The 14,444-nt window shown below is 44.9% G+C and overlaps 1 pseudogene; it reads right to left on the bottom strand.

Moving 5' to 3' along the window:
* Positions 1 to 5,838: 5,838 nt before the first annotated feature.
* The window catches only part of LOC132808678 (zinc finger protein 850-like), a 73,489-nt pseudogene continuing 64,883 nt past the window's right edge, over positions 5,839 to 14,444 (bottom strand).

Genomic DNA, 14,444 nt, shown 5'->3' with positions numbered 1-14,444 from the left:
ATGGATAGATGAGCCATGATCTTAATGAATGGTGGAGTAGCTCGATGGACCAAATGGCCTACTCCTGCTTCTATTACTGCGAATGTATAAACATGCATTTTTCATGGCCAATCCGAATCAAGGCAGGTGAGCAATGTAGTGATGTGGAAATTGAACATCAGAGAATGATAGAAAGGGACACGGAAAGTAAATGTCCCAGTCCAAAGATGTGCAGGTCAGGTCAAATGACCATGCTAAATTGTCCATAGTGTGAGGTTCATTAATCAGAAAGAAATGGGTCTGGGTGGGTTACTCTTCGGGGTGTCAGTGTGGACTTGTTGGGCCGAAAGGCCTGTTTCCACACTGTAGGGAATCTAATCTAATTAATCAAAACTGGATTCTACAGAACACAGAAATTGAAACTGAAGACCGTATGGCTGCAATGTGTGCTGCAATGTAACAAAACTGAACGAATTGACTGCACACATTGAAGAGAATAATTATGATCTGAGACTCCTTACAGGGACATGGCTTCAGGATGACAAGGATTTGATCTGAATATTGATGGGATACGTGACATTCAAGTTGAATAGGAAGCGAGGTGAAGATAGAGGTTTGGCACTGCTAATCAAAGCACTAATAACATGGTACTCTGGTGTCAGCTCGGCTTTCAGGTCCTGATTTCTCTGTCCTCTTCTCCCTGTTGCCACAGAGTAAGATGTTGTCTGTTCTTGGCTCAGCTGGCTTTCTAATGAAACTTTGAGCCCCTTTTACACCTTCCAGAGCAATAAAACATTCAGTCGATCAAGGCCCAATCCACAATATTCTCAGTCTGATAACCATCCAGACTGAGAGAGTAATCGGAGCAGGGAATAAAACAAGAAACATGAGACAAAATTAGACATAAATGCACATTTGGTGCTTAAAGTATGTTAATTAGATAGTAGAACAGAATTAGGGGTCTCCCAGGATTATTATCATCCCCTACTTGAGGAATTCTCTCTCCCTAAAAATATTTACATCAACAGAAATAAAACATTTGTTATCAAATAGACATAGAGATATACAGCACGGAAATAGACTTTTTGATCCAACACATCTATGCTGACAAGATGTCCTATATAAATCTAGTATCCCATTTGCCAGCATTTGGCCCATATCCCACCAAACCTTTCCTATTCACACACCCATCCAGATGCCTTTTAAAATGTTGTAATTGTACCAGCCTCCACCACTTCCTCTAGCCTATTTACCCTAAACATGCCCCTCAATTTTATAAATGTCCATAAGATCACCCCTCAGCCTCCGACACTCCAGGGACACTCCCCATCCTATTCAGGCTCTCCTTATACCACAAACCCTCCAACCCTGGCGACATCCTTATCAATCTTTTCTGCACACTTTCAAGTTTCACAACATCATTCCTATCCTGTCGTAGGGAGACCAGAATCGAATGCAATAATCCAAAAGTGGCCGAACCAATGTCCTGTACAGCTACAACATGACCTCCCAACTCCTATACCGAATGCATTCAATGGGCCAAATGGCTTATTTCTGCACCGCAGCGATTTAATGATTTGATTTTGTATCAGAGTCAATTTCAGTCACTATCTCTGGTTTATGGTGTGTCAGGGTGGGATCACTGGTACCAGAATTGCATGCAATACTCCAAACGTGGCCTAACCAATGTCTTCTACAGTCGCAACATGACCTCCCGACTCCTGCAGTCGTGCACTGACCAAGAAAGGCAGGCATATCAAACACCTTCTTCACTATCGTGACTATGTGCGACTCCCCTTTCAAGGAACTATGAACTTACCATCGAGCCATACAGCATGATCATGGACCTTTGGTCCAACCAGTCCATGCCAACCATAATCCCAAACTAAATCAGTCTCTCCTGCCTGCTGTTGGCCTGTATCCCTCCAAACCTTTCCTATTCATGTACCAAAATAAATGTATTTTTATTGCACCCGCATCCACCGCTTCCTGAGGAGGTTCATTCCACAGATCAACCACCCTCTCTGTAAAATTAGTATTTGAATGGCAAGGATGAAATGGTTCATTAAAATAAACAGCTTCTACCAAACCCCCTATAGCAGATATTTTAGGAAATCTGGAGTCTCTCAAATCGGTATTTCCATGGAGTGGAGGAGGGAGTAAAGTGTTGGATTCACAGAGGTGGGCGTCTTCTGAGAGTGTAAAGCTAAAATTGCTGGAACTCAAACCGCATTGAGGTGGAGGAGAGCGAAAAGAGTTTGCAAAGTGTCCTCCCCTCCTCAGCTGCAGGGCAGCGCAGGCGCAGTGCGTGCCCCCACCCCATTGCGGATGTCACAATGTGGAGGTAGCCCTGTCAATTTCAGAGTGAAACTCCCTCCATCTGGGTAACATCTGGGAGCAAAGCACTGTCTCCCCCTTTCCATTCCTCATGCTGGGAGGGGAAAGAGAGGCGGCGGGTGCGAGGGGAGGGGGTCGAGTGGAGACTGTTCACTTGTAGCAACTGCATGGAGGGAGCAGGCTCTCCAAGGGTACTCAGATGCTCTCTGTCCCTCTCAAAGGTATTTTCCTTGTGTATTCCCTCAGTTTGGCACGTATAGAGTTTGTACCCTGGAAAAGGTTTGCTTCTTACCTCATGTTCAGAATTATAAGGGTAGTTTCTCATGGAACAGAGCAGTATTTAAGGGATTGGCACATTTATTTCAAATGTAGATATATGTTGCTTCATATGGTGTATATCTGATATTGTTGGCTGCCATAAAAACTTTGTGGCTATGATTTTACACCTTCTCATGCAGTAATAGAGTTATGTTCTATATTTCTTGTCTTTTTTATTTACTAGGACAGCAGGAAATCATTCAGTAACTTCACGGGCTCTTTTCCCAAGCAGCCTTGACATTTCATTATCATATTCTTGATTCAGCTCCATTTCCAGCACCTTCGTCGACAGCTTGTTCCAGGTTATTGCGATCTAAATTAAGTTTTCCTCCATACACACTTAAGGCTATCTTGTTGCATGAGGGTTTTCTGTGTCCTGCATAATATATGGTCAGCACTCATCGAACAATCTACAGGAATTGTTATGTTCATTTAACAGTACTGACAGTGATCACTCAATTTGTGACTTTTTTTGCAGGAAGGCATGCAGAAAGAAATCTGAAAACAAATGATACATCTTCTGACAGAGGCACTTGAGTCAATGGGGCTTGAATATCAGCAGCCATTCAATTCAATAAGAAATGTTTGCTTTTGTCTGTGTGAGAGATTTTGAACACTGGTATGGCAGGAATAATACTGAGACACCCGAGTGAGGGAGATTCAGTACGCTGTCTGTGAAAAATGCGTCAAACAATTTACTCAGCTTGGGGGATCAAAATCTCACCCCTCACAGTGGGGAGAGACTATGTATCCATTCTGTTTTTAATTTCAAACCCAGCACGACACAAAGAATGCTCCCCTCATGGGGAAACCATGGAAATGTGGGGACTGTGGGAAAGGGTTCCCTTCCCCATTGGGGCTAGACACCCACGGATGTATTCTCACTGGGGAGACGCCATTCTCCTGCTCAGTATGAAGGAAGGGGTTCAGTTGGCTGTGCAGCCTGCAGACACACCAGCAGGTTCACCAGCAGAAATGACTGGATAGGGCACGGCTTCATCCCCACAGTGCAATGAATCCCCACTTTCCACCAAAATCCCAGATGTACTCACTCACTCAGTTGTTGTCTCACAAATGCAAGATTTCATTGTAACTTCTTCTGTTCCCAGTCAGGGAAAAACATCTTTGAAAGCTGCTCTGAAAGTCCAGTCTTCACAACCACACTTCTGCTTTCTCCAAAGACAATTTGTGTTTGTGTCATATAGCACGGAAACAGATCCTTTGGTCCAATTCGTCCAATCAGATATCCTAAAATAATCTAGTCTCATTTGTCTGCATGTAGCCCATATCCCTCTGAACCCTTCCTATTCATATCCCCATCCAGATGCTTTTTAAATGTTGTAATTGTACCAGCCACAATCACTCCCTCTGGCAGCTCATTCCATACATGCACCACTCTCTGCGTGAAGTTGCCCCTCAGATCCCTTTGAAATCATTCCCCTCTCACCTCAAACGTATGGCCTCGAGCTTTGGACTCCCTTATTCTGGGGAAAAGATCTTGGGTTTTCACCATATCCATGCCTCTTACAAAGATCTGTAAGGTCACCCCTCAGACTCTGATGCTTCAGGTGAGGATCTAAAATTTGAATTTAGGTTATTGTCAGACGCAACAAGTATATGTAGATTTTTACTAAACACAAAATGGCTTTTCAATTTAAAATAATACAACAAAATGGCTGAGAATAATGATTGAACTCTGAACTTGTCCTGCTGTTTTGCAGAATTAAGCTAAAATCCAAAGATAAGAGGACAATGGACTTTTCTTAAAATGAATACTGACACATTAATTGACCATTTGAACTAACCTTAAATTATCATGCCATGGTAGCAGTTCATGTAATTAAGATCCCTTTCCCAGGAAATATCATTGGATTAACCTGCTGTAAATCATGTTATCTTAATTACAAAAGACTAATCAAATGTAATAAGACTGTACTGTCTCTCATAAAAAAACACAAATAAATAATGTGTAATTTTCTAATGTAATCACACATCGCAATGGAACACAGAAGCTTTAATCATTGCGTTGCTGGACAGAACTGCGTCAAGATGCCTTATTAAACTGATAACCTTGCTTTGTACAGACTGCATTTCATTGATTCTTTTGAGCGATCTCAGACCAAAAGGCCCCTTGAGAGGTCAAGACCTTCACGATGGCTAACTCAGCCTTGCCAATTCACCATACCCGCACATCCCTGAACACTAATTTAGCACAGCCAATCCACACAAACCTGCACCTCCTTGGGCACTATGGTTACTTTAGATGGTCAATCCACCCTAAACTGGACAAAGTTAAAAATCACACAAACCCGGGTTATCGTTCAACAGGTTTATTTGGAAGGAACAGCATTTGGAGTGCTGCTCCTTCATCAGGTGGTTGTGTAGAATAAGGCACAGAATTTATAGAAAAACATTGCAGTGTCCTGCCACTGAAGTGATATATTGAACAAACCTGGATTGTTAAGCCTTTCAACTTTCAGAATGGGTTGCAGATATTTCTACTTTGCTCAAAAAGTGCACAAACTGCAGGCAATCAATCCGTGTAATATTTTATAAATCCCTTGTAAATACTTTGAATCAGACTGGTTCTAGTTCCAAGACTGGGATACTGACAGACTCGAATCTCACACTTTTAATGCATTGCCTGGGCTGAGATGTCACTTTTTTTAAAAAAAACCTAAAGTCATCTCGACAATGTGAATTAATAGTAGTTCTGGGATTCACAGATTAATGAACTGAAACCTGCAACTCATTCTAAAAGGTGAAAGACTTAACAGCAATCTTGGTTTGTTCAATATGTCATTTCAGTTGCATGACCCTGTGATCTTTTGCTATAAAATCTGTGTCTTATGATCCTGCTCCACAGTTACCCGATGAAGGAGCAGTGCTCCAAAAGCTCATACTTCCAAAAAAACCTGTTGGACTATAACCTGGTGTTGTGAGAGTTTTAACTTTATCCAGCCCAGTCCAACATTGGCTCCTCCACATAATTTCTTGCGAACACTGCCCACACCTCCTGATGCTGCCAGGAAACTTTACAACGCCGATGAAATGACACACTCTGCACTCCTGAAAAATTGACAATTTCTCATGATACTGGCTGCTCATTCATGACTCCATCTGATACGCGACTTTGGAAGCTTAGTGCAGGAGGCTGAAAGAAATGAGCAGCTTTAAAACAAAAACCCCCTTGGCGCTCAAAGCTTTCAATGAGAGTCTGAACCCAGCAGCAAGTTCAGGTAACCTTTATTGCAACCCAACTTTGTTACAGCTTCAGATCCCCTCAGCAAAAAGGCAGAGAAAAAGTAGCTTTTTAAACAGCTCAAAGTCAAAGCGCACACTCTTCCCCTCCCACCACTTTCTTTACTATTGGTCACCACTGAGTTGTCCCTTTGTAATTGGATCCTTGGTACAGCCTTAACCTGGAGGAAGTATTGCCTCACTCAGCAATTTCAACCCAGACCCTGTATAGCGCCATCTGCCGCAGTGGGATTCAAATCCGGGAGTCCCTGGAACTGGGTTGATGGTCCAGTCGATAATGGCACTCGGCCGTCGCTCCTTCAATCCCCCTGCGACGGTATGTGAACTCTCTGGTGCCTCCGGAGGTGGGAGGAGCGGGTGAAATCCTTTCTGCACAGGGGGCAACTGAACGGCCTCTCCCTCGTGTGGACCCGCCGGTGGGTCAGCAGGTTGGAGGCCTGGGTAAATCTCTTCCCACACTCGAGGCAGGAGAACGGCCTCTCCCCCGTGTGAATCTGCTGGTGGGTCAGCAGGTGGGAGGAATCGCTGAAGGCCTTCCCGCACTCAGGGCAGGGGAATGGTCTCTCCTTGGTGTGGACCCGCCGGTGCTTCAGCAGGGTGGAGGAATTACTGAAGGCCTTCCCACAGTCGGGGCAACTGAAGGGCCTCTCCCCTGTGTGGACCTGCTGGTGCCTCAGCAGGTGGTAGGAATCGCTGAAGGCCTTCCCGCACTCAGGGCAGCTGAAGGGCCTCTCCCTAGTGTGGACCTGCCGGTGCCTCAGCAGGTTGGAGGAAGTGTTGAAGGCCTTCCCACACTCGGGGCAGCTGAAGGGCCTCTCCCCCGTGTGGACCCGCCGGTGGGTCAGTAGGTCGGAGCAATTGCTGAAGGCCTTCTCGCACTCGGGGCAGGGGAATGGCCTCTCCCCGGTGTGAGCCCGCTGGTGCCTCATCAGGGCGGAGGTGTGGGCAAAGCCCTTCCCGCACTCTGGGCAGGAGAATGGTCTCTCCCTTGTGTGGATGCGCCGATGAATCTGCATGGCAGACGGGAAACAGAAGCCATTCCCACCATCACTGCACTTCCACTGTTTCTCCACGGGGCAGGATTCCTCGGGTTTCTCCATGGTCGAAGCTTCAGCTGCACAGAATACCTTTCCAGTCCCTCCCGGCCATCAATTCCTGCTGCTACACGCCCCACACTCGATGTGCTGCATCAGTAGGGTCTCTCATCCAGGAACCAAAACGCTTTGCACCTTCTCACAGACTCACGGTTAAAAATTGTTTCCGGTCCCGCTGGATTGAGTGACTGTCAGACATTGACGTCAAAGTGAGGACTGCAGACGCTGGAGGGTCAGTGTCAAAATGTGTGGTACTGGAAAAGCGCAGGTCAGGCAGCATCCGAAGAGCAGGAGAGTCAACGTTTTGGGCATCAGGACTTCATGCGTCGATTTTGAATCTTCTATCTTCAAATACACTGTTAAAAAGAGATTACAAAGGTCATCACTGTCAGTGCAGGGTAGAAATTCTGTACAAGCAATTCTACTTTCTATGGAATATTCTTGTCTTTTGTTATTCCACAAAATTGAAAGCACCATCCCACTTTCACTCCCCTTCTTTCTCACTCTGATCTAATTCCCCTGAAGTTGCTGATTCAGGGTCTTACAGGGGCAGATGAGCAAAAACAGAAAGACTGACATCTCTCTGAATTTTGGATACCTCCACCTGAAAGTTAATATCTTTCACAACACTGGGATACTGCTGAGAGTGAGCAGGTCTGATTTTAGGAAGCAAAAAAAAAGTATCAATTCAGGGTGAACCTGCAATGACAAAATAGTTAACGACCCGAGAAGGTGGGAGCAAAATGAGATGTCAAGGCATTAACACTAATACACTTCAGTCAAACTCTGCTGCTTCCCAGTCAGGGCAAAACATGCTCTGAAAGTCCAGCCTTCACAACCACACTTCTGCTTTCACTGAAGACAATTAGAGTCACACAGCACAGAAACAGACTCTTTGGCCCAACCTGCCCAGATTTCCTAAATTAATCTAGTCACATTTGCCATCACTTGGCCCCTATATGGGCTGGGTGCTGGCAGCTGGGACTAAATTGGGTTGGCTATCTTGTCAGCAAGGACGAGTTGGATCGCAGGGTCTGTTTCCATGCTGTACATCTCTATGACTCCAGTCGCATTTGCCACCACTTGGCCCCTCTCCATCTGAACCCTTTGTAATCATCCGCCCATCCAGATGCCTTTTAACTGTAGGAATTGTACCAGCCCCCACCACTTCCTCTGGCAGCTCATTCCATGAACACATCACCCTCTTCATGAAAACGTTGCCCCTTTTACATTTCCCCCACTGCCCTCACCCTGAACCTATGACCCTCCAGTTCAGGACTCCCCATCCCAAGGGAAAGACCTTGTCTATTTATCCTATCCATGCTCATGATTTTATAAAAGTCTATAATGTCACCTCTCAGGCTCTGGAGCAATGGGGAAAACAACCCCTGCCCATCCTTCTGTCCCACCTCACCCGGGTAATTAAGACAAATACCTGAGTTTGCAGCATCTGCTCCCTCCCCGGATTCACTCCAATTGCCACAAGTGAATAGATTTCCCCCCTCTCCCCCTCCCAGGATGAAGAGTTGCCCAAAGAGAGGGAGTTTCACTCAAACTGACAGGGCCACTTCCACGTTGTGACGCCATCAATAGGTCGAGGGTGGGGGTGGGGGGACGAAACAAAAGGGGCGGGGCAAGGTGCACAGTTTGCAGGAATCCCTTCCCTTCACGGAATCCCCACAGCATGGAAGCAGGCCACTCGGCCCAACAAATCCAAACCAATCCTCGAAGGGGAACCCACCCACACCATTCCCCTAGACCTGTTGCTCTACTCCCTGACTATCACACCTAACCTGCACATCCCTGGGCACTATGGATAATTTAGCAACCTAACTTGGACAAAGTTAAAAATCACAACACCACATTATAGTCCATCAGGTTTATTTGGAAACTCTAGCTTTTGGAGCGCTGTTCCTTCATCAGTTGGTTGTGGAGAATAAGATAAGACACAGAATTTATAGAAAAACATGACAGTGACCTGCCACTGAAATAATACATTGAACAAACCTGGATTGTTAAGTCTTTCATCTTTTCAAATGGGTTGCAGGTATCATTAATATGCAAATCCCAGTCTTCCTGGAAGGCACCTTCTCCATAAAACTTAAATTTTGATAAAGTGACATTTCTGTTCAGCTCTGCAAATGTAATTCTGCAAATATACATTCACTCCTGTGGACTTGTGTGGGCGCGCGCATGAGAGGGGAATGTCTATTTCCATCCTGCTTATCTCTGTCTATTTGAGAACAGATGTCTTACTTCTGTTGGTGTAAATATTGTTGTAAATCATAGCTGGGTTCTCAGTTAGATGTAAGAGAGAGAGATTTCCTCAAGTAGGACAGTCCCAGAATCCTGGGAGACCCCCATTTCTCCTTTACGTCCGAATGAACAAACATTAAACACGAGCACCTATTTGCTTCAAATTTGGTTTCATTTTTCTTGTGTGATTCCCTGCTATGATTACACTGTGTGTCTGGATGGTTGACAGGCTGGGAGATTGTGGATTGGGACTTGATTGGCTGAATGCTTTATTGTTCCAGAAGGTGAAAAAAAGAGGGTCAAAGCTTCAGCAGAAATCCAGCAAAGCTGAGAACAGACCGACATCTTACGCTGTGGGAACAGGGAGATCAACACAGGACCGAGAAATCAGGACCTGAAATCTGAGCTGACACCAAACTACCCTGTGATCAGCGCTTTCATTAGCAGCACCAACCCTCTACCTTTACCTCGCTTCCCATTTGACCGAACCCTCGATATTCAGGATCCAATCCTGGTCATCCTGAAGCCATGTCTCTGTTAGGAGTCTCGGATCATAATTATTCTCTTCAATGCGTGCAATCAATTAATTCATTTTTGGTGACAATACAGATAGATACTGTTTCTGGTTTCAATTTTTGTGATCTTCGGAGTCCAGTTTTGATTGCTGGAATATTTACTCTCCTTGTCCTTTTCTATTGTTCTTTGAAATTCATTTCCCACATCAATACACTGCTCACTGGCCTTGATTTGGATTGTTCATGCTAAATTGCCTATAATGTCGAGGTTAGGTGGCATAGCCGTGGGAAATGCAGGGCTGTAGTTTCATATCCAGCCCGCTCCGCCATTCATTAAAATCATGGCTGATCTATCCATTGTCTCAGATCCTCCCCTCCCTGCATTGTCCCAGCTACCCTTAATTCCCCTACCATTGCAAAAACCCATCCAACTATGTCTTGAACATACTTAACGAAGCTGCCTCTACTGCTTCCTTGGACAGAGAATTCCACAGATTCACTAAACTCCAGCAAAAACGGTTCCTCCTCATCTCTGTCCTAAATCTACTCCTAATCTTGAGATCTGTTTCATTCACCAGCAAAAATGACTGGGTAGGGTAGAGCTTCATCCCCACAGTGCAATGAATTGCCACTTTCCACCAAAATCTCGGATGCTGTCAGTTGCTGTCTCACAAATGCAAGTTTTCATTGTAACGTTTTCTGCTCCAATTAAGGGCCAAACATCTTTGAAAGCTGCTCTGAAACTCTAGCCTTCACAATCACACTTCTGCTTTCACCAAAGAAGATTTGAGTCATACAACACGGAAACAGACTCTTTGGTCCAACTTGTTCGGCCAAACAGATATCCTAAATTAATCTAGTCCAATTTACCTGCATGTGGCCCATATCCCTCTAAACCATATCCCTCTATTCATGTACCCATCCAGATGCCTTTAAAAATTCCCACTCACCTCAAACATATGCCTTCTAGTTTTGGACTCTCCTACATTGGGGAAAAGACCTTGGATATTCACCCTATCCTTACCCCTTATGAACGTCTATAAGGTCACCCCTCAGCCTTCAATGCTGTCGGGAAAATATCCCCAGCCATTTGAGCCTCTCCCTGCCACTCAAACCCTCCAACTCTGACAGCAGCCTTGTAACTCTTTTCCGACACCTTTCAAAGTTTCGCAACATTTTCCCTGTAAAAGGGTGACCAGAAATGAATGCAGTCTTCCAAACGTGGACTAATCAATGTCCTACACAGCCACATTACCTCCCAACTCCTATACTCAATGCACTGACCAATAAAGGAGAGCATACCAATTGCCTCCTTCACTATTCTGTCTACAGGTGACTCCACTTTCAAGGAACTATGAACCTGCACTCCAAGGTCTCTTTGTTCTGCAACATCCCCTTAACTGTGTCAGTCCTGCCTGGATTGCTTGACCAAAATGCAAACCACATTTCTCTCCATCTACCACACTTTGGCCAATCAGCCCATCTGATCAGTTCTAATTTATAGTGAACTCTCTTTCCTTGCTTATTCTTTAGAAATTGAAAATCTCTATCCCACACACACTCCCTCCATTCTCAGTTTGCTGAACCTAATCCCTGCTGTAACTCATCCTGAAGGATGTCGTTGACACTGGTTAATAGGCCCACAAGCAGGAGGGTTCTAACTGAAACGTTATGAATACTGAACAGCCTGGAAAGAGTGGAAGTTGGGAAAAAATTTCCATTGACTGGAGAAACTAGAACTAGTGGGCACAGCCTTAGAGTAAAGGGAAGACCTTTCAGAATGGAGGCAAGGAGAAACTTCTGGCATTTTGGAAATAGAACCAGTCTGACTCAAGATTGGGATACACACAGGCTCTGAGCTCACTCTTTCATTGAATTGTCTGAGCTAAGATGTCACATTTTGTTATAAAGCCTTATGTTTTGTTGAAGGTGCCTTACAGGAAGTTCTGAGATTTAGATTAATGATACCTGTAACCCATTCTAAAAGATGAAAGACTCAACAATCCAGGTTTGTCAAGATATCATTTCAGTGGCAGGACTCCATAATGTTTTTCCATAATTTCTGTGCCTGATGACCTTATTCTCCACAACATCTGATGAAGGAGCAGCGCTCCAAATAAACCTGAACTCTAACCCGGTGTTGTATACTTTTTAAACTTAGTCCAGGTGAGGGTGCATTGACCATGTTAAATTACTCATAGTACCCGGGGAAGTGCAGAGTGGATTGGCTGCGCTAAATTACCCATACTGCCCGATTGGGTGTATTAGTTGGGGGTAAATGCCAAGCAATCGGGATAGGGGAACGGGTGTCTGAGAGTTACCCTTTGGTGAGTCAGTGTGGACCCGTTGGGCAGAGTGACCTGCTTCCACAATGTGAGGATTCTCTGAAGGGAAGGGATTTTTGCAAACTCTGCAAGGCAGTGCGGGCCATCCGGCCGGCCATGTGCAGCAGGTGCAGTGTGGGGGCCCGCCTTCAGCTTGGCCCTGCCCCTTCCCCAGCATATTACCCAGACACATCGCCCCAACCTCTTGCTCCATTGTTGATGTCACTGTGTGGAAATGGTCTTCTGAGTTTCAGAGTGAAACCTCCTCCCTCTGGGCAACTCTTTATCCTGGGAGGGAGAGAGAGGGAAGGTGGGGGTTGGGGGAACCTTATCAAGCAGAGGATGGTGCGTGTATGGAATAAGCTGCCAGAGGACGTGGAGGAGGCTGGTACAATTACAACATTTAAAAGGCATCTCGAAGGGGATATGAATAGGAAAGGTTTAAGAGGGACATGTGTCAATTTCTGGCAAATGGGTCACTAGGTTAATTTAGGATATCTGGTTGGCATGGACTGAAGGGTTTGTTTCCATGCTGTACAACGCTATTACTCTATTTCTGCATCGTCAGAACCAATATCACAAGACTTCCAGCCTGTCCTGTGCTGTGGCCTAAGTGCACATACTTCAGTGCAAGTTTCAGAAAGATTCCAGCAGCTCTTAAAAAATTGACCTTGCTTTCAGACTTTAATGATGTTTCTGAGTGTATAATTTTACCTGTTCTCAATTTTAAATATAACCTATTTGTGGCCCCTCCTGTCTTCCAGGTCAACTTGTCAGCATCCATTCTCTCTCTCTTCATCAGCTTGATACACAGCGATCAAAGAGGGCTGGGGGAGGGCGCACAGCAGGGAAAGATAATGGACAGGGTGGGCTGAGGGAGGGGGACAAGAGAGAGAAAATGGACAAGGGTGCAGAGGGTGGCATGACAGAGAGAATGGAGGTGGTGTTGGGGGGAAGAGATGGAATGGACACAATGCTGTGGTTCATGGAGGGCAGTGGACTGGGGGCACAGTGGGTGGCAGGCGAGAATGCACAGGTCGCCGTGGGTGGTGGTGGTACATTTCATTTCAATGCAGAACATTTCTAACAATAGTTGTGAATTCTGTCTGGGCCCCAATGTCATGTCAGACTTGACATTTTTTGTTAGAAAAGCTCTTCATTTAAATTACATTCTTGAGAATGCTATTTAAAACACGTTCTGGGATTAACAAACCAAAGAGCAGAAATCCATTCTAAAAGATTTAAATCTAGAATTGTTTAATGTATTACATCTGTGACACTGGACTCCTTTGGATATAAATTATGATCATGATCCTATTCTCCACAACCACCTGATGAAGGAGCAGAGCTCTGAAAGCTAGTACTTTCAAATAAACCTGTTGGACTATAACGTTATATTGTATGATTTTTAAGTTTACCCACCCGAGTCCAACACCGGCTCCTCCACATTATTTCTACTGAACACAGCACACACCTCCCGGTGCTACCAGTAAACTTTACAATGCCAATGAAACGACAAACTCTGCACTCCTGAAAAAATTACATCTGATACACAACATTGGAAACTTAGTGCAGGAGGCAGAAAGAAATTAACAGCTTCAAAATAAAAAGCTTTGTGGTTCAAAGTTTTCAATGAGAGTCTGAGCCCAGCAGTAAGTACAGTTAACCTTTATTGCGATCCAACTTTGTTGCAGCTTCAGATCCTCTCAGCAAAAAGGCAGAGAAAATGTCGCTGCTTCTTAAATAGCTCAAGATCAAGATCAAACACCCCTTCTCCACCTCCTCCCCACCCACCGAGTACCCGGGGGCTGGAAGGATCGGCAGGGGTGATAAGTCAAAAGAACTACAATTCCTCTATTACAGTCCGACTATTCTAGGGAATAAGACTAAAGAGGCTCTGGAACAGAACAAACTGGGATTATCAAAGCTGCGTCTTTACTCTATGCAGAATCGGTATGCTTTAGACTATACACTCGCCCAGGAAGGTGAGGTCTGCACCACTGTCCAAGATAAATGCATTATGGGCATTCCTGATTGCACTGGCAATATTACTAAGATACATGAGACCCAGGTGCTCCTTGAAAGTACCAGTTGGGGAAAATAGGGATCGGGGTTTTGGTACAATTGGCTTATCAATTTAGCTACGTATGTCAGAATAATTTTCTTCTGTTTGTTGGTATTGGTCGGTATTTATTTGCTAGGCTTATGAGGACCCTTAGTGATATAGATTTGCCCCAGAAGATGCTCTGTTTGCAATGCCATGGCTCACCCACTTATTGATGGCAATGATAAATATGACCAGATGTTGAAGGCTGGTCCACCTTGAAGGGCATTTAGAGTCATAGAGACGTATAGCATGG

This window comes from Hemiscyllium ocellatum, assembly GCF_020745735.1.
Source record: "Hemiscyllium ocellatum isolate sHemOce1 chromosome 27 unlocalized genomic scaffold, sHemOce1.pat.X.cur. SUPER_27_unloc_9, whole genome shotgun sequence".
Lineage (NCBI taxonomy): Eukaryota > Metazoa > Chordata > Chondrichthyes > Orectolobiformes > Hemiscylliidae > Hemiscyllium > Hemiscyllium ocellatum.
Note: the sequence above shows the minus strand (reverse complement) of the source record. Positions and strands in the feature narration are given on the sequence as shown.